Raw genomic sequence first — 18880 nt, forward strand, 5'->3', positions numbered from 1 at the left:
CCTCCAGCAGACCCTTCAACCACAATACAAGATCACAGCCAAAAGGCCGAGAAGCAACTACACTTGAGCTTAACAAAAATGGCTAAAACTTAGTGGAGGAAAGTGCAGTGCACCAAAACATAAGCTGACACAATCATGGAGAATGCGCCAGCATATATGCTCTTCTATCTATATTTTGCAAACCTGCTCTTGTCCCCTCCAGCTGCTCTATGTAGATTTAACGTCTGGCAAGGTGCATAACCCACTGACAAGCAGGCACACTCCTGCATGAGTTTTCACTCTCACTAGCTGGATGATACACAATCATTTGCATGTGCTCCACCTCCGACACACCACCCACCCAACCACCCAGTCACCAGAGCCACCCACAAACCAACTGGCTCCGTGATTTAATTTGCACAGTGTAGTCATCCAGGCAGCATGTCCTTCTCAATGGAAGGATCTCTGGTTCCATGGAATCTTCCGCATTGGAATGCTGCGGAACAAAAAGGATTTAAATATTCAGCTTGCTAGCATTCAATGTACCTGCGGCTTGGCTCTAGCACATGGGTCTTCATCCTGTGGCCCTCCAGCTGCTGTGAAACTACACATCCCAGCATGCCCTGCCACAGTTTTGCTATAAGGTATGCTAAAACTGAGGCAGGGCATGCTGGGATGTGTAGTTCCACAGCAGCTGGAGGGTCGCAGGTTGAAGACCCATGTTTTAGCATGCCTGTTCTATGATGCATGTTCCGTGATGTCACAATCAGCTTGGAATGGGGTGTCTAGCAGGCATTTGCTGACAGCCACTTGAGGGAGACACACATCAGGAGATGCAGCATATCGGAGGTCTTCGATGCCTTTCCAGCAAATGCACACCACCTGCTGCTGGTCTGGACACAAAACAATGCCCACAATCGAAGTCCCAAAATGCCCAACTACAGGATTCATGTAAGTAGTGAATTTAGGAATGAATTTAGAAGTAGGAAATTAAGTTAGTTCACAAGTACATTCAAATTCAGATCTAAAGTCTAGGTAGGCCTCACGTCCTGGCAGCCGCCAGCATTTAAAAATGCCTTGATTAGAGGTACGGAATTAAATGTAGATAAGAAGTAGACACAAAATAAGACTCCGCAGAGCAGTTATCAGGTGTTTTTATCAATTGTTGCATTTAAAAAATCAAGCAATTAGGGAACACAATGTTGCAACAATGTAACCCTATTTGCAAAATAGTACTAAATAAGTTTGTCGATGTAAGACATTTGCAAAGGCGCATCCAAAACACGCTGGAAAATGCAACTGAATCTGTTTTTGGAGGCTAGAATAGGAAATGTGCATCGGTCCTACAAGTACTGAAAGCTCTTCTCCCATCTCCCTTTTCTGAAAAGCCATTTAATATATGGTTCCCAGATAGGGGACATATCAGATATTGCCTTTCAAAAGCAGCAAATATCATACCACTTCTATTGCCATCAAAGATAAACATTGATTGTTTTCAGATATTGGATTAAAAAAGCAGTCTTTATTGACATAAAGAAGCAAAAAAACATACATAAACATTACACACATAAGTACTGTGTTGCAGCACAGCCAAAACACAATACAAATGCTGTCGGTATAGTACAGTTCAAGAACTACAGCACAGGTCAGCCTACACTATAAATCATGAACTGCACTATACATTTAAACAATACAATAGTTAATAAGGCTATGGGTGTGGAGTGTAAGAGGGTGACGGAATCACAAGCCCAAAGCTTTATTGAAAGACAGACACATATAAAGGGAGGATTAATAAATACAAAGATACCCTTTACTATAGAATGTAGTCCAATCCGGTCTTTCAACTCTTCCACAACTGAAAAACGGATAGTGTTCCCAAGCCTTCCATCCTGGAATATCTTCAGTCTCTCGCCAATGAAGAAAACAATCCCTCCAGCAGACTCTTCAACCACAATACAATATCACAGCCAAAAGAGCGAGAAGCAACTACACTTGCGTTTAAACAAAATGGCTAAAACTTAGTGGAGGAAAGTGCAGTGCACCAAAACATAAGCTGACACAATCATGGAGAATGCGCCAGCATATATGCTCTTCTGTCTATATTTTCCAAACCTGCTCTTGTCCCCTCCAGTTGCTCCATGTAGATTTGACGTCTGGCAAGGTGCATAACTCACTGACAAGCAGGCACACTCCTACATGAGTTTTCTCTCTCACTAGCTGGATGATACACATTCATTTGCATGTGCTCCACCTCCGACACACCGCCCACCCAACCACCCAGTCACCAGAGCCACCCACAAGCCAACTGGCTCCGTGATTTAATTTGCACAGTGCAGTCATCCAGGCAGCATGTCCTTCTCAATGGAATAATCTCTGGTTCCATGGAATCTTCCGCATTGGAATGCTGCGGAACAAAAAGGATTTAAACATTCAGCTTGCTAGCATTCAATGTACCTGCGGTTTGGTTCTAGCACATGGGTCTTCATCCTGTGGCCCTCCAGCTGCTGTGAAACTACACATCCCAGCATGCCCTGCCACAGTTTTGCTTTTAAGGTATGCTAAAACTGAGGCAGGGCATGCTGGGATATGTAGTTCCACAGCAGCTGGAGGGTCGCAGGTTGAAGACCCATGTTCTAGCATGCCTGTTCTATGATGCATGTTCCGTGATGTCACAATCAGCTTGGAATGGGGTGTCTAGCATGCATTTGCTGACAGCCACTTGAGGCAGACACACATCAGGAGATGCAGCATATCGGAGGTCTTCGATGCCTTTCCAGCAAATGCACACCACCAGCTGCTGGTCTGGACACAAAACAATGCCCACAATTGAAGGCTCAAAATGCCCAACTACAGGATTAATGTAAGTAGTGAATTTAGGAATGAATTTAGAAGTAGGAAATTAAGTTAGTTCACAAGTACATTCAAATTCAGATCTAAAGACTAGGTAGGCCTCACGTCCTGGCAGCACCCAGCATTTAAAAATGCCTTGATTATAGGTAGGGAATTAAATGTAGATAAGAAGTAGACACAAAAGAAGACTCCACAGAGCAATTATCAGGTGTCTTTATCAATTTTTGCATTTAAAAAATCAAGCAATTAGGGAACACAATGTTGCGACAATGTAACCCTATTTGCAAAATAGTACTAAATAAGTTTGTCGATGTAAGACATTTGCAAAGGCGCAAACAAAACACGCTGGAAAATGCAACTGAATCTGTTTTTGGAGGTTAGAATAGATGCAGGATCAAGTAGCTCAATGGGTAGGGTGTTTGATTAGAATTTAACAGGTTTTAGGTTTGAATCCTGGGTATGATAGTTTGAGGTGTTATTTAATAAAGTATGTTTATATATTAGTCACACATGGCTTACTTGTACAAATGGCATGTCACCAGTTAGTGCTGACTGCTGATATGCCATTTACACAAACATGCCATGTGTGACTGTATATGCATTTAAGGAGGGCACCCCTGCAATACCACAAACCATTGAGTGTCAAGTATACTAGATATATCTTCATATCTCATGTGCTTTCTCTGAGACCAATCTTGTTATGCCCCTTCCCCACAAGGCATGCGCCTTTTGTCCATATTGCAAAAATGGGGGGGAGGGCATATAATTCTCTGTCACAGGGCACCAAAAAGTCTAGTTATGGCTCTGGTATGCATTATGTAATCTGGCAGACCATCTCTCCAACACTGGCTGGTTGGAATAGAAATCCGGTTATCTATGTGAGCAAATGACCATCAACGATTTACTCTCAAACACTAAAAAATGGACAAAAATGGTCCCCTAAACAAATTGGTTAAATTTTGGGTTTAACCAATTTGTGTAATGACCATTTTTGACCACTTTTCTAGTGTTTGGGAGCAAATGGTTAATTGACATTTGCTCCTATACATTACCAGATTTTCATTCCAACCATCCAGACTGGATAGATAGCCTGACAGATAATTGTGTAGTGTACGCCCAGGATAACTGTTAGTCATGCTTTATTTTATGGCGGCACATAAATGGGTGGACAGATCCAGGGCAAGCACTGCCCACTCATGCATAGTTGTCAACTGATGTGAAGTTCCAGGGGGCAATCTCAGTTATAAAGGGAAGTATCTGGAAATTGTCCCTAGTTAAAAAAAAAAAAAAAATTTGATCATCTCCATTTATTTAGTATGATATCCCAGGTGATAGGATGCCGGCAGTCAGAACAACATACTTTATTAAATAACACATCTCAAACTACCATACCCAGGATTCAAACCTATAACCTGTTGAATTCTAATCAAACACCCTACCTATTGAGCTATTTGATCCTGCATAAAAATTGTGAACATTATATGAAGCTATTGGTACTTTGCAAAAAAAAAAGAATCAGCATTACAACGCAGCAGATCCATGCAGTTTGCAGCCACACACTACATGTATCTGCTCAGCCACAATGCTGATTATTTCTTCACAAAGTACAAGGTGAGCTCCAAACAGAATTCTCTAGCTTAGAATTATACCTTTCTTTGCCAAACCTAGAAGTCGGGCCCCCCACCCTGGGATCCCCCAGAGGGAGGCCTGCACCGTCATGCGGCAGGCTTGTCCGTTTTGGAAGCAGGCTGATGGGCAGCCCAGGATTGCTTCAGTCTGGGCTTGGCAGGTCTGGAAACATGAGCTTGCTTTGGGTATGCCTGACCTTGGGTACGCTTTACCTGGAGGATGAAAGGGCCAAGAAAAGTACTTTTAGCCTTCTGCGTGGTAGGAGTCATACTAGGTAGGCAAGCTGTTTTAGCAGTAGCCAGATCAGCTACAATCTTATTGAGGTCTTCTCCAAAAGGAGATTCAACTGAGGCAGCACAAGGGAACTCTCATCTGGGGACAACAACTGCAGGGAGAACACATATTTTCAGATGAACATGGTAGGGCAGAAGGCTGCCTAATACTGAAGCACCCCCAAACAACAAATCAAATGCAACTTACTTGACAGAGATGTGCCTGAGCAACGGCCCTCCCCAGCCCTATCCCAAATCATACTTATTTTGCATAGGAGATACCATGGTCATGAAGATTGTTCTCCCAGGGTTAGGTTCATTCATTGCATTCTGGGTATGCTGACCCCTGTGATTTCCCCAAATGTGGGAAACTCGACTGCATTATTTGTGGTAGTGGGGGACTGTATTTGTGCTTTCCTCTGGTCAGCTCTGGTAAAATTCAGATTTCTTTGTCTCAGATCTTCCTCTAGCCTTGTTCTTCTTTCGAGAGTTCCCTTGTGCTGCCTCAGTTGGATCTCCTTCACTTGACAGGGGGGTGCCCGAGCAGCGACCCTCCCCAGCTCTAGCCCAACTCCTACTTACCTGCCAGGTGAGATACTATGATCATGAAGTTGCTTCTCCCAGGGCAAGGCTCACCCATTGCACTCTGGGTGTGCTGCCCCTGCGATTTCCCCAAATGTGGGAAACTTGACTGCATAATTTGAGTTTTCCCTGGTCGGCTCTCATGTAATTCAGATCTCTTTGTCTCAGGTCTCTCTCCAGCCTAGTTTGCTGTCTGGTTCCACTTCTTTTTTCTTGAGCCCCTCCCTTCTATACCCTTGTGCACTATCCTGACTTCTCCTCCCGTCTGCTTACTTTGTGCCTCCCAATGCACAATGCAAACTACGGGTAGTGCTGCAGGGCCCACACCCTTTTACTTGCTTTACAGAGCAGCTCTGGAGCTGTTACAGTGCCCAGCTGCTGCAAGAAATCAGCTTGAATGCTTCAGGGGCTGGGGAATGGCCAACATGAGCCCCACACCGAAGGAGGGTGGGGGTGCTTAATGCGAACTAGGGGTCATCCAAGCACCACAAAAGGCCTCCATGCCCTGCACGCTCCTTTTCTCTTTTCATATGCAGACAAGGGTTGAAGCCAACTTTGACCCACTGCTTGGATGACATCACCATATTCAAATCCATCTGCTGCAGGCCATCCCCCAGGAATGCTTGCACTAGTTGTTGCATTTGGTTTGTTGTTTGGGGGTGCTTCAGTATTAGGCAGCCTTCTGCCACCCCATGTTCATCTGAAAATATGTGTTCTCCCTGCAGTTGTTGTCCCCAGATGAGAGTTCCCTTGTGCTGCCTCAGTTGAATCTCCTTTACTTGACAGAGATGTGCCTGAGCAGCGGCCCTCCCCAGCCCTATCCCAAATCATACTTATTTTGCATAGGAGATACTATTGTCATGAAGATTGTTTTCCCAGGGTGAGGTTCATTCATTGCATTCTGGGTATGCTGACCCCTGTGATTTCCCCAAATGTGGGAAACTCGACTGCATTATTTGTGGTAGTGGTGGACTGTGTTTGTGCTTTCCTCTGGTCAGCTCTGGTAAAGTCAGATTTCTTTGTCTCAGATCTTCCTCTAGCCTTGTTCTTCTTTTGAGAGTTCCCTTGTGCTGCCTCAGTTGGATCTCCTTCACTTGAAAGGTAGTGCCCGAGCAGCGACCCTCCCCAGCTCTAGCCCAACTCCTACTAACCTGCCAGGTGAGATACTATGATCATGAAGGTGCTTCTCCCAGGGCAAGGCTCACCCATTGCACTCTGGGTGTGCTGCCCCTTGCGATTTCCCCAAATGTGGGAAACTTGACTGCATAATTTGTGTTTCCCCTGGACGGCTCTCGTATAATTCAGATCTCTTTGTCTCAGGTCTCTCTCCAGCCTAGTATGCTGTCTGTTTCCACTTCTCTTTTCTTGAGCCCCTCCCTTCTATAACCTTGTGCACTATCCTGACTTCTCCTCCCGTCTGCTTACTTTGTGCCTTCCAATGCACAATGCAAACTACAGGTAGTGCTGCAGGGCCCACACCCTTTTACTTGCCTTACAGAGCAGCTCTGGAGCTGTTACAGTACCCAGCTGCTGCAAGAAATCAGCTTGAATGCTTCAGGGGCTGGGGCATGGCCAACATGAGCCCCACACCGAAGGAGGGTGGGGGTGTTTAATGCGAACTAGGGGTCATCCAAGCGTCGCAAAAGGCCGCCATGCCCTGCATATCCCTTTTCTCTTTTCATAAGCAGACGAGGGTTGAAGCCAACTTTGACCCACTGCTTGGATGACATCACTTGCTGCCTTTCCAATGAAGCAAGTTTAATTTAGTAATAGGTGAAAAACCATCCCTACAAAGGTGTTAATCAGATACTTGGCTTTGTGGACACTTTTCAGAGAACAAATTAGTTAGCATAAAAATAAAGCCAGAAAATGAAGAGCTGTTTAATCACTCAATTGGATTTTTCTGCAAGCGTATTTCTTTTTCTCTGCAACCCACTGCTAAGTTGTGCTTCCTAGCTGTTCTTTTATAAAATCACTTAATCAAATCTAACTCTGATTACATCAGAGAAGGCCAGGTACCCTACACCATAAGAGGGGGTTTGAAATTTTGACTTGTCTACTTAAAGATCACCAAAATCTGATGACAAGGTCAATAACATCCCAGGGTGGGATTGAACCACCAACCCTTTGGTTAATAACCAAACACACTAACCGATTGCACCACCGAGACACTTTGCAAAAGTACATACTGACAAAGGTTAATAAGCATTCATCTAGAACGTTTCCTAGAAAACTTTAAAAAGTCAATAATCTGGAGAGTTTTTGTAAGATGTTTCTTCCATCAACCAATGAAGAAACGCATTGGTACTTTCCCATGATGAGTGAGTGCTTCAGGATCTCTTGCACTTACATGTGCAGCAGAGTACTGCAATGGAAGCATGCTGGGTCCATAGCCCAGAGGTAGGCAGATTGAAACTATCCTCTGCTATATGCGTTTTTTTTTTGTTAATTAAAGTAATCCAAAACTGGGATTGATATTTTTGCTCTTTTATTTTTACTTAAAGTACAATAACTTTTACCATTTTCATTTGTTTTAATAGTATATTGACAGTATTGTTTTCTTTCAAAAATCCACTTAATTTTCTTTACCCGATTATTAAAATGGTAATTGACAAAAACAAACTACATTGTCACCAGAAGAGCAATACAAAATGTACAAGTGATATATTAAAATCATCTTTCCAGCTTGAATTTCAATGATGCATTGGGGCAACGATTTTGTGAGAAACATCTTCACCCTTAAATAAAGATTTTCTTAATTCCTTACCTGTGTGCTAATTAGATATCACCTTGTTTTCACATTAAACAGACTTCCACATGAGAAAGCACAAAGGATGCAGTGGCGTTAATGTTTCCTGGTGTCAACCTGTATTATTTCAGTAGATATTGAAATGAGGATGCATCTTGCTGCCTTTCCAATGAAGCAAGTTTAATTTAGTAATAGGTTAAAAACCATCCCTACAAATGTGTTAATCAGAAACTTGGCTTTGTGGACACTTTTCAGAGAACAAATTTGTTAGCATAAAAATAAAGCCAGAAAATGAAAAGCTGTTTAATCACTCAATTGGATTTTTTTGCCAGCATATTTCTTTTTCTCTGCAACCCACTGCTAAATTGTGCTTCCTAGCTGTTTTTATAAAATCACTGAATCAAATCTAACTCTGATTACATCAGAGAAGGCCAGGTACCCTACACCATAAGAGGGGGTTTGAAATTTTCACTTGTCTACATAAAGATCACCAAAATCTGATAACAAGGTCAATTACATCCCTGGGTGGGATTGAACCACCAACCTTTTGGTTAATAGCCTTACACAGTAACTGATTGCGCCACAGCAACACTTTGTAAAAGTCCATACTGACAAAGGCTAATAAGCATTCATCTAGAACGATTCCTAGAAACATTTTAAAAAGTCAATAATGTGGAGAGTTTTTGTAAGATGTTTCTTCCATCAACCAATGAAGAAACACATTGGTACTTTCCCATGATGAGTGAGTGCTTCAGGATCTCTTGCACTTACATGTGCAGCAGAGTACTGTAATGGAAGCATGCTGGGTCCATAACCCAGAGGTAGGCAGATTGAAACTATCCTTTGCTATATGCATTTTTTTTTTGTTCATTAAAGTAATCCAAAACTGGGATTGATATTTTAGCTTTTATTTTTACTTAAAGTACAATAACTTTTACCATTTTAATTTGTTTTAGTGCAAATGGCATATCAGCAGTCAGCACTAACTGGTGACATGCCATTTGTACAAGTAAGCCATGTGTGACTAATATATAAACATGCTTTATTAAATAACACCTCAAACTATCATACCCAGGATTCAAACCTATAACCTGTTGAATTCTAATCAAACACCCTACCCATGGAGCTACTTGATCCTGCATCTTTTCTAACCTCCAAAAACAGATTCAGTTGCATTTTCCAGCGTGTTTTGTTTGCGCCTTTGCAAATGTCTTACATCGACAAACTTATTTAGTACTATTTTGCAAATAGGGTTACATTGTCGCAACATTGTGTTCCCTAATTGCTTGATTTTTTAAATGCAACAATTGATAAAGACACCTGATAATTGCTCTGTGGAGTCTTATTTTGTGTTTTGTGTTTAGTCTTTAGATCTGAATTTGAATGTACTTGTGAACTAACTTAATTTCCTACTTCTAAATTCATTCCTAAATTCACTACTTACATGAATCCTGTAGTTGGGCATTTTGGGACTTCGATTGTGGGCATTGTTTTGTGTCCAGACCAGCAGCAGGTGGTGTGCATTTGCTGGAAAGGCATCGAAGACCTCCGATATGCTGCATCTCCTGATGTGTGTCTCCCTCAAGTGGCTGTCAGCAAATGCCTGCTAGACACCCCATTCCAAGCTGATTGTGACATCATGGAACATGCATCATAGAACAGGCATGCTAAAACATGGGTCTTCAACCTGCGACCCTCCAGCTGCTGTGGAACTACACATCCCAGCATGCCCTGCCTCAGTTTTAGCATACCTTAATAGCAAAACTGTGGCAGGGCATGCTGGGATGTGTAGTTTCACAGCAGCTGGAGGGCCACAGGATGAAGACCCATGTGCTAGAGCCAAGCCGCAGGTACATTGAATGCTAGCAAGCTGAATATTTAAATCCTTTTTGTTCCGCAGCATTCCAATGCGGAAGATTCCATGGAACCAGAGATCCTTCCATTGAGAAGGACATGCTGCCTGGATGACTACACTGTGCAAATTAAATCACGGAGCCAGTTGGCTTGTGGGTGGCTCTGGTGACTGGGTGGTTGGGTGGGTGGTGTGTCGGAAGTGGAGCGCATGCAAATGATTGTGTATCATCCAGCTAGTGAGAGAGAAAACTCATGCAGGAGTGTTCCTGCTTGTCAGTGGGTTATGCACCTTGCCAGACGTTAAATCTACATAGAGCAGCTGGAGGGGACAAGAGCAGGTTTGCAAAATATAGATAGAAGAGCATATATGCTGGCGCATTCTCCATGATTGTGTCAGCTTATGTTTTGGTGCACTGCACTTTCCTCCACTAAGTTTTAGCCATTTTTGTTAAGCTCAAGTGTAGTTGCTTCTCGGCCTTTTGGCTGTGATCTTGTATCGTGGTTGAAGGGTCTGCTGGAGGGAGGGATTGTTTTCTTCATTGGCGAAAGACCAAAGATATTCCAGGATGGAAGGCTTGGGAACACTATCTGTTTTTCAGTTGTGGAAGAGCACAGAGGTCGGATTGGACTACATTCTATAGTAAAGGATATCTTTCTATTTATTGACCCTCCCCTTATATGTGTCTGTGTTACAATAAAGCTTCGGTTTTGTGAATCCCTCACCCTCTTACACTCCACACCCATAGCCTTATTAACTGTTGTATTATTGTATACTTTAAATGTATAGTGCAGTTCATGATTTATAGTGTAGACTGGCCTGTGCTGTAGTTCTTGAACTGTACTATACCGTCAGCATTTGTATTGTGTTTTGGCTGTGCTGCAACACTGTATTTATGTGTGCAATGTTTATGTATGTTTTTTTTTTATGTCAATAAAGACTGCTTTTTCAAGCCAATATCTGAAAACAATCAATGTTTATCTTTGATGGCAATAAAAGTGGTATGATATTTGATGCTTTTGAAATCCAATATCTGATATGTCCCCTATCTGGGAACCATATATTAAATGGCTTTTCAGAAAAGGGAGATGGGAGAAGAGCTTTCATTACTTGTAGGACCGATGCACATAAAGAAGCAAAAAAACATACATAAACATTACACACATAAGTACCGCGTTGCGGCACAGCCAAAACACAATAGAAATGCTGATGGTATAGTACAGTTCAAGAACTACAGCACAGGCCAGCCTACACTATAAATCATGAACTGCACTATACATTTAAACTGTACAATAATACAACAGTTAATAAGGCTATGGGTGTGGAGTGTAAGAGGGTGAGGGAATCACAAGCCGAAAGCTTTATTGAAAGACTGACACATATAAGGGGAGGTTTAATAAATAGAAAGACATCCTTTACTATAGAATGTAGTCCAATCCGACCTCTGTGCTCTTCCACAACTGAAAAACAGATAGTGTTCCCAAGCCTTCCATCCTGGAATATCTTTGGTCTTTCGCCAATGAAGAAAGCAATCCCTCCCTCCAGCAGACCCTTCAACCACAATACAAGATCACAGCCAAAAGGCCGAGAAGCAACTACACTTGAGCTTAACAAAAATGGCTAAAACTTAGTGGAGGAAAGTGCAGTGCACCAAAACATAAGCTGACACAATCATGGAGAATGCGCCAGCATATATGCTCTTCTATCTATATTTTGCAAACATGCTCTTGTCCCCTCCAGCTGCTCTATGTAGATTTAACGTCTGGCAAGGTGCATAACCCACTGACAAGCAGGCACACTCCTGCATGAGTTTTCACTCTCACTAGCTGGATGATACACAATCATTTGCATGTGCTCCACCTCCGACACACCACCCACCCAACCACCCAGTCACCAGAGCCACCCACAAACCAACTGGCTCCGTGATTTAATTTGCACAGTGTAGTCATCCAGGCAGCATGTCCTTCTCAATGGAAGGATCTCTGGTTCCATGGAATCTTCCGCATTGGAATGCTGCGGAACAAAAAGGATTTAAATATTCAGCTTGCTAGCATTCAATGTACCTGCGGCTTGGCTCTAGCACATGGGTCTTCATCCTGTGGCCCTCCAGCTGCTGTGAAACTACACATCCCAGCACGCCCTGCCACAGTTTTGCTATAAGGTATGCTAAAACTGAGGCAGGGCATGCTGGGATGTGTAGTTCCACAGCAGCTGGAGGGTCGCAGGTTGAAGACCCATGTTTTAGCATGCCTGTTCTATGATGCATGTTCCGTGATGTCACAATCAGCTTGGAATGGGGTGTCTAGCAGGCATTTGCTGACAGCCACTTGAGGGAGACACACATCAGGAGATGCAGCATATCGGAGGTCTTTGATGCCTTTCCAGCAAATGCACACCACCTGCTGCTGGTCTGGACACAAAACAATGCCCACAATCGAAGTCCCAAAATGCCCAACTACAGGATTCATGTAAGTAGTGAATTTAGGAATGAATTTAGAAGTAGGAAATTAAGTTAGTTCACAAGTACATTCAAATTCAGATCTAAAGTCTAGGTAGGCCTCACGTCCTGGCAGCCGCCAGCATTTAAAAATGCCTTGATTAGAGGTACGGAATTAAATGTAGATAAGAAGTAGACACAAAATAAGACTCCGCAGAGCAGTTATCAGGTGTTTTTATCAATTGTTGCATTTAAAAAATCAAGCAATTAGGGAACACAATGTTGCAACAATGTAACCCTATTTGCAAAATAGTACTAAATAAGTTTGTCGATGTAAGACATTTGCAAAGGCGCATCCAAAACACGCTGGAAAATGCAACTGAATCTGTTTTTGGAGGCTAGAATAGGAAATGTGCATCGGTCCTACAAGTACTGAAAGCTCTTCTCCCATCTCCCTTTTCTGAAAAGCCATTTAATATATGGTTCCCAGATAGGGGACATATCAGATATTGCCTTTCAAAAGCAGCAAATATCATACCACTTCTATTGCCATCAAAGATAAACATTGATTGTTTTCAGATATTGGATTGAAAAAGCAGTCTTTATTGACATAAAGAAGCAAAAAAACATACATAAACATTACACACATAAGTACTGTGTTGCAGCACAGCCAAAACACAATACAAATGCTGTCGGTATAGTACAGTTCAAGAACTACAGTACAGGTCAGCCTACACTATAAATCATGAACTGCACTATACATTTAAACAATACAATAGTTAATAAGGCTATGGGTGTGGAGTGTAAGAGGGTGACGGAATCACAAGCCCAAAGCTTTATTGAAAGACAGACACATATAAAGGGAGGATTAATAAATACAAAGATACCCTTTACTATAGAATGTAGTCCAATCCAGTCTTTCAACTCTTCCACAACTGAAAAACGGATAGTGTTCCCAAGCCTTCCATCCTGGAATATCTTCAGTCTCTCGCCAATGAAGAAAACAATCCCTCCAGCAGACTCTTCAACCACAATACAATATCACAGCCAAAAGAGCGAGAAGCAACTACACTTGCGTTTAAACAAAATGGCTAAAACTTAGTGGAGGAAAGTGCAGTGCACCAAAACATAAGCTGACACAATCATGGAGAATGCGCCAGCATATATGCTCTTCTGTGTATATTTTCCAAACCTGCTCTTGTCCCCTCCAGTTGCTCCATGTAGATTTGACGTCTGGCAAGGTGCATAACTCACTGACAAGCAGGCACACTCCTGCATGAGTTTTCTCTCTCACTAGCTGGATGATACACATTCATTTGCATGTGCTCCACCTCCGACACACCGCCCACCCAACCACCCAGTCACCAGAGCCACCCACAAGCCAACTGGCTCCGTGATTTAATTTGCACAGTGCAGTCATCCAGGCAGCATGTCCTTCTCAATGGAATAATCTCTGGTTCCATGGAATCTTCCGCATTGGAATGCTGCGGAACAAAAAGGATTTAAACATTCAGCTTGCTAGCATTCAATGTACCTGCGGTTTGGTTCTAGCACATGGGTCTTCATCCTGTGGCCCTCCAGCTGCTGTGAAACTACACATCCCAGCATGCCCTGCCACAGTTTTGCTATTAAGGTATGCTAAAACTGAGGCAGGGCATGCTGGGATATGTAGTTCCACAGCAGCTGGAGGGTCGCAGGTTGAAGACCCATGTTCTAGCATGCCTGTTCTATGATGCATGTTCCGTGATGTCACAATCAGCTTGGAATGGGGTGTCTAGCATGCATTTGCTGACAGCCACTTGAGGCAGACACACATCAGGAGATGCAGCATATCGGAGGTCTTCGATGCCTTTCCAGCAAATGCACACCACCAGCTGCTGGTCTGGACACAAAACAATGCCCACAATTGAAGGCTCAAAATGCCCAACTACAGGATTAATGTAAGTAGTGAATTTAGGAATGAGTTTAGAAGTAGGAAATTAAGTTAGTTCACAAGTACATTCAAATTCAGATCTAAAGACTAGGTAGGCCTCACGTCCTGGCAGCACCCAGCATTTAAAAATGCCTTGATTATAGGTAGGGAATTAAATGTAGATAAGAAGTAGACACAAAAGAAGACTCCACAGAGCAATTATCAGGTGTCTTTATCAATTTTTGCATTTAAAAAATCAAGCAATTAGGGAACACAATGTTGCGACAATGTAACCCTATTTGCAAAATAGTACTAAATAAGTTTGTCGATGTAAGACATTTGCAAAGGCGCAAACAAAACACGCTGGAAAATGCAACTGAATCTGTTTTTGGAGGTTAGAATAGATGCAGGATCAAGTAGCTCAATGGGTAGGGTGTTTGATTAGAATTTAACAGGTTATAGGTTTGAATCCTGGGTATGATAGTTTGAGGTGTTATTTAATAAAGTATGTTTATATATTAGTCACACATGGCTTACTTGTACAAATGGCATGTCACCAGTTAGTGCTGACTGCTGATATGCCATTTACACAAACATGCCATGTGTGACTGTATATGCATTTAAGGAGGGCACCCCTGCAATACCACAAACCATTGAGTGTCAAGTATACTAGATATATCTTCATATCTCATGTGCTTTCTCTGAGACCAATCTTGTTATGCCCCTTCCCCACAAGGCATGCGCCTTTTGTCCATATTGCAAAAATGGGGGGGAGGGCATATAATTCTCTGTCACAGGGCACCAAAAAGTCTAGTTATGGCTCTGGTATGCATTATGTAATCTGGCAGACCATCTCTCCAACACTGGCTGGTTGGAATAGAAATCCGGTTATCTATGTGAGCAAATGACCATCAACGATTTACTCTCAAACACTAAAAAATGGACAAAAATGGTCCCCTAAACAAATTGGTTAAATTTTGGGTTTAACCAATTTGTGTAATGACCATTTTTGACCACTTTTCTAGTGTTTGGGAGCAAATGGTTAATTGACATTTGCTCCTATACATTACCAGATTTTCATTCCATCCATCCAGACTGGATAGATAGCCTGACAGATAATTGTGTAGTGTACGCCCAGGATAACTGTTAGTCATGCTTTATTTTATGGCGGCACATAAATGGGTGGACAGATCCAGGGCAAGCACTGCCCACTCATGCATAGTTGTCAACTGATGTGAAGTTCCAGGGGGCAATCTCAGTTATAAAGAGAAGTATCTGGAAATTGTCCCTAGTTAAAAAAAAAAAAAAAAAATTTTATCAACTCCATTTATTTAGTATGATATCCCAGGTGATAGGATGCCGGCAGTCAGAACAACATACTTTATTAAATAACACATCTCAAACTACCATACCCAGGATTCAAACCTATAACCTGTTGAATTCTAATCAAACACCCTACCTATTGAGCTATTTGATCCTGCATAAAAATTGTGAACATTATATGAAGCTATTGGTACTTTGCAAAAAAAAAGAATCAGCATTACAACGCAGCAGATCCATGCAGTTTGCAGCCACACACTACATGTATCTGCTCAGCCACAATGCTGATTATTTCTTCACAAAGTACAAGGTGAGCTCCAAACAGAATTCTCTAGCTTAGAATTATACCTTTCTTTGCCAAACCTAGAAGTCGGGCCCCCCACCCTGGGATCCCCCAGAGGGAGGCCTGCACCGTCATGCGGCAGGCTTGTCCGTTTTGGAAGCAGGCTGATGGGCAGCCCAGGATTGCTTCAGTCTGGGCTTGGCAGGTCTGGAAACATGAGCTTGCTTTGGGTATGCCTGACCTTGGGTACGCTTTACCTGGAGGATGAAAGGGCCAAGAAAAGTACTTTTAGCCTTCTGCGTGGTAGGAGTCATACTAGGTAGGCAAGCTGTTTTAGCAGTAGCCAGATCAGCTACAATCTTATTGAGGTCTTCTCCAAAAGGAGATTCAACTGAGGCAGCACAAGGGAACTCTCATCTGGGGACAACAACTGCAGGGAGAACACATATTTTCAGATGAACATGGTAGGGCAGAAGGCTGCCTAATACTGAAGCACCCCCAAACAACAAATCAAATGCAACTTACTTGACAGAGATGTGCCTGAGCAACGGCCCTCCCCAGCCCTATCCCAAATCATACTTATTTTGCATAGGAGATACCATGGTCATGAAGATTGTTCTCCCAGGGTTAGGTTCATTCATTGCATTCTGGGTATGCTGACCCCTGTGATTTCCCCAAATGTGGGAAACTCGACTGCATTATTTGTGGTAGTGGGGGACTGTGTTTGTGCTTTCCTCTGGTCAGCTCTGGTAAAAGTCAGATTTCTTTGTCTCAGATCTTCCTCTAGCCTTTGTCTTCTTTCGAGAGTTCCCTTGTGCTGCCTCAGTTGGATCTCCTTCACTTGACAGGGGGGTGCCCGAGCAGCGACCCTCCCCAGCTCTAGCCCAACTCCTACTTACCTGCCAGGTGAGATACTATGATCATGAAGTTTCTTCTCCCAGGGCAAGGCTCACCCATTGCACTCTGGGTGTGCTGCCCCTGCGATTTCCCCAAATGTGGGAAACTTGACTGCATAATTTGAGTTTTCCCTGGTCGGCTCTCATGTAATTCAGATCTCTTTGTCTCAGGTCTCTCTCCAGCCTAGTTTGCTGTCTGGTTCCACTTCTTTTTTCTTGAGCCCCTCCCTTCTATACCCTTGTGCACTATCCTGACTTCTCCTCCCGTCTGCTTACTTTGTGCCTCCCAATGCACAATGCAAACTACGGGTAGTGCTGCAGGGCCCACACCCTTTTACTTGCTTTACAGAGCAGCTCTGGAGCTGTTACAGTGCCCAGCTGCTGCAAGAAATCAGCTTGAATGCTTCAGGGGCTGGGGAATGGCCAACATGAGCCCCACACCGAAGGAGGGTGGGGGTGCTTAATGCGAACTAGGGGTCATCCAAGCACCACAAAAGGCCTCCATGCCCTGCACGCTCCTTTTCTCTTTTCATATGCAGACGAGGGTTGAAGCCAACTTTGACCCACTGCTTGGATGACATCACCATATTCAAATCCATCTGCTGCAGGCCATCCCCCAGGAATGCTTGCACTAGTTGTTGCATTTGGTTTGTTGTTTGGGGGTGCTTCAGTATTAGGCAGCTTTCTGCCACCCCATGTTCATCTGAAAATATGTGTTCTCCCTGCAGTTGTTGTCCCCAGATGAGAGTTCCCTTGTGCTGCCTCAGTTGAATCTCCTTTACTTGACAGAGATGTGCCTGAGCAACGGCCCTCCCCAGCCCTATCCCAAATCATACTTATTTTGCATAGGAGATACTATTGTCATGAAGATTGTTCTCCCAGGGTGAGGTTCATTCATTGCATTCTGGGTATGCTGACCCCTGTGATTTCCCCAAATGTGGGAAACTCGACTGCATTATTTGTGGTAGTGGTGGACTGTGTTTGTGCTTTCCTCTGGTCAGCTCTGGTAAAAGTCAGATTTCTTTGTCTCAGATCTTCCTCTAGCCTTGTTCTTCTTTTGAGAGTTCCCTTGTGCTGCCTCAGTTGGATCTCCTTCACTTGAAAGGTAGTGCCCGAGCAGCGACCCTCCCCAGCTCTAGCCCAACTCCTACTAACCTGCCAGGTGAGATACTATGATCATGAAGGTGCTTCTCCCAGGGCAAGGCTCACCCATTGCACTCTGGGTGTGCTGCCCCTTGCGATTTCCCCAAATGTGGGAAACTTGACTGCATAATTTGTGTTTCCCCTGGACGGCTCTCGTATAATTCAGATCTCTTTGTCTCAGGTCTCTCTCCAGCCTAGTATGCTGTCTGTTTCCACTTCTCTTTTCTTGAGCCCATCCCTTCTATAACCTTGTGCACTATCCTGACTTCTCCTCCCGTCTGCTTACTTTGTGCCTTCCAATGCACAATGCAAACTACAGGTAGTGCTGCAGGGCCCACACCCTTTTACTTGCCTTACAGAGCAGCTCTGGAGCTGTTACAGTACCCAGCTGCTGCAAGAAATCAGCTTGAATGCTTTAGGGGCTGGGGCATGGCCAACATAAGCCCCACACCGAAGGAGGGTGGGGGTGTTTAATGCGAACTAGGGGTCATCCAAGCGTCGCAAAAGGCCGCCATGCCCTGCATATCCCTTTTCTCTTTTCATAAGCAGACGAGGGATGAAGCCAACTTTGACCCACTGCTTGGATGACATCACTTGCTGCCTTTCCAATGAAGCAAGTTTAATTTAGTAATAGGTGAAAAACCATCCCTACAAAGGTGTTAATCAGATACTTGGCTTTGTGGACACTTTTCAGAGAACAAATTTGTTAGCATAAAAATAAAGCCAGAAAATGAAGAGCTGTTTAATCACTCAATTGGATTTTTCTGCAAGCGTATTTCTTTTTCTCTGCAACCCACTGCTAAGTTGTGCTTCCTAGCTGTTCTTTTATAAAATCACTTAATCAAATCTAACTCTGATTACATCAGAGAAGGCCAGGTACCCTACACCATAAGAGGGGGTTTGAAATTTTGACTTGTCTACTTAAAGATCACCAAAATCTGATAACAAGGTAAATTACGTCCCTGGGTAGGATTGA

At 43.3% G+C, this 18880-nt stretch overlaps 8 non-coding genes across 8 annotated transcripts; all 8 read left to right on the plus strand.

Annotated features, from left to right (window-relative positions):
- Nucleotides 1–4988: 4988 nt before the first annotated feature.
- On the plus strand, nt 4989–5152 carry LOC135018071 (U1 spliceosomal RNA). The gene has a single exon (XR_010215830.1). It is a non-coding gene; the product is annotated as a U1 spliceosomal RNA (small nuclear RNA).
- Nucleotides 5153–5304: 152 nt separating this feature from the next.
- Nucleotides 5305–5467, plus strand: LOC135017903 (U1 spliceosomal RNA). Its single transcript, XR_010215682.1, has one exon. It is a non-coding gene; the product is annotated as a U1 spliceosomal RNA (small nuclear RNA).
- Nucleotides 5468–6141: 674 nt separating this feature from the next.
- LOC135017722 (U1 spliceosomal RNA) lies at nt 6142–6305 on the plus strand. The gene has a single exon (XR_010215515.1). It is a non-coding gene; the product is annotated as a U1 spliceosomal RNA (small nuclear RNA).
- A 150-nt stretch (nt 6306–6455) lies between these two features.
- LOC135017818 (U1 spliceosomal RNA) lies at nt 6456–6619 on the plus strand. Its single transcript, XR_010215605.1, has one exon. It is a non-coding gene; the product is annotated as a U1 spliceosomal RNA (small nuclear RNA).
- Nucleotides 6620–16440: 9821 nt separating this feature from the next.
- LOC135017678 (U1 spliceosomal RNA) lies at nt 16441–16604 on the plus strand. Its single transcript, XR_010215472.1, has one exon. It is a non-coding gene; the product is annotated as a U1 spliceosomal RNA (small nuclear RNA).
- Nucleotides 16605–16756: 152 nt separating this feature from the next.
- On the plus strand, nt 16757–16919 carry LOC135017919 (U1 spliceosomal RNA). The gene has a single exon (XR_010215697.1). It is a non-coding gene; the product is annotated as a U1 spliceosomal RNA (small nuclear RNA).
- Nucleotides 16920–17593: 674 nt separating this feature from the next.
- On the plus strand, nt 17594–17757 carry LOC135017714 (U1 spliceosomal RNA). Its single transcript, XR_010215507.1, has one exon. It is a non-coding gene; the product is annotated as a U1 spliceosomal RNA (small nuclear RNA).
- Nucleotides 17758–17908: 151 nt separating this feature from the next.
- On the plus strand, nt 17909–18072 carry LOC135017819 (U1 spliceosomal RNA). The gene has a single exon (XR_010215606.1). It is a non-coding gene; the product is annotated as a U1 spliceosomal RNA (small nuclear RNA).
- The last annotated feature ends 808 nt before the right edge of the window (nt 18073–18880 follow it).

Source organism: Pseudophryne corroboree, unplaced genomic scaffold (assembly GCF_028390025.1).
Source record: "Pseudophryne corroboree isolate aPseCor3 unplaced genomic scaffold, aPseCor3.hap2 scaffold_320, whole genome shotgun sequence".
In the NCBI taxonomy this organism is placed as follows: Eukaryota; Metazoa; Chordata; class Amphibia; order Anura; family Myobatrachidae; genus Pseudophryne; species Pseudophryne corroboree.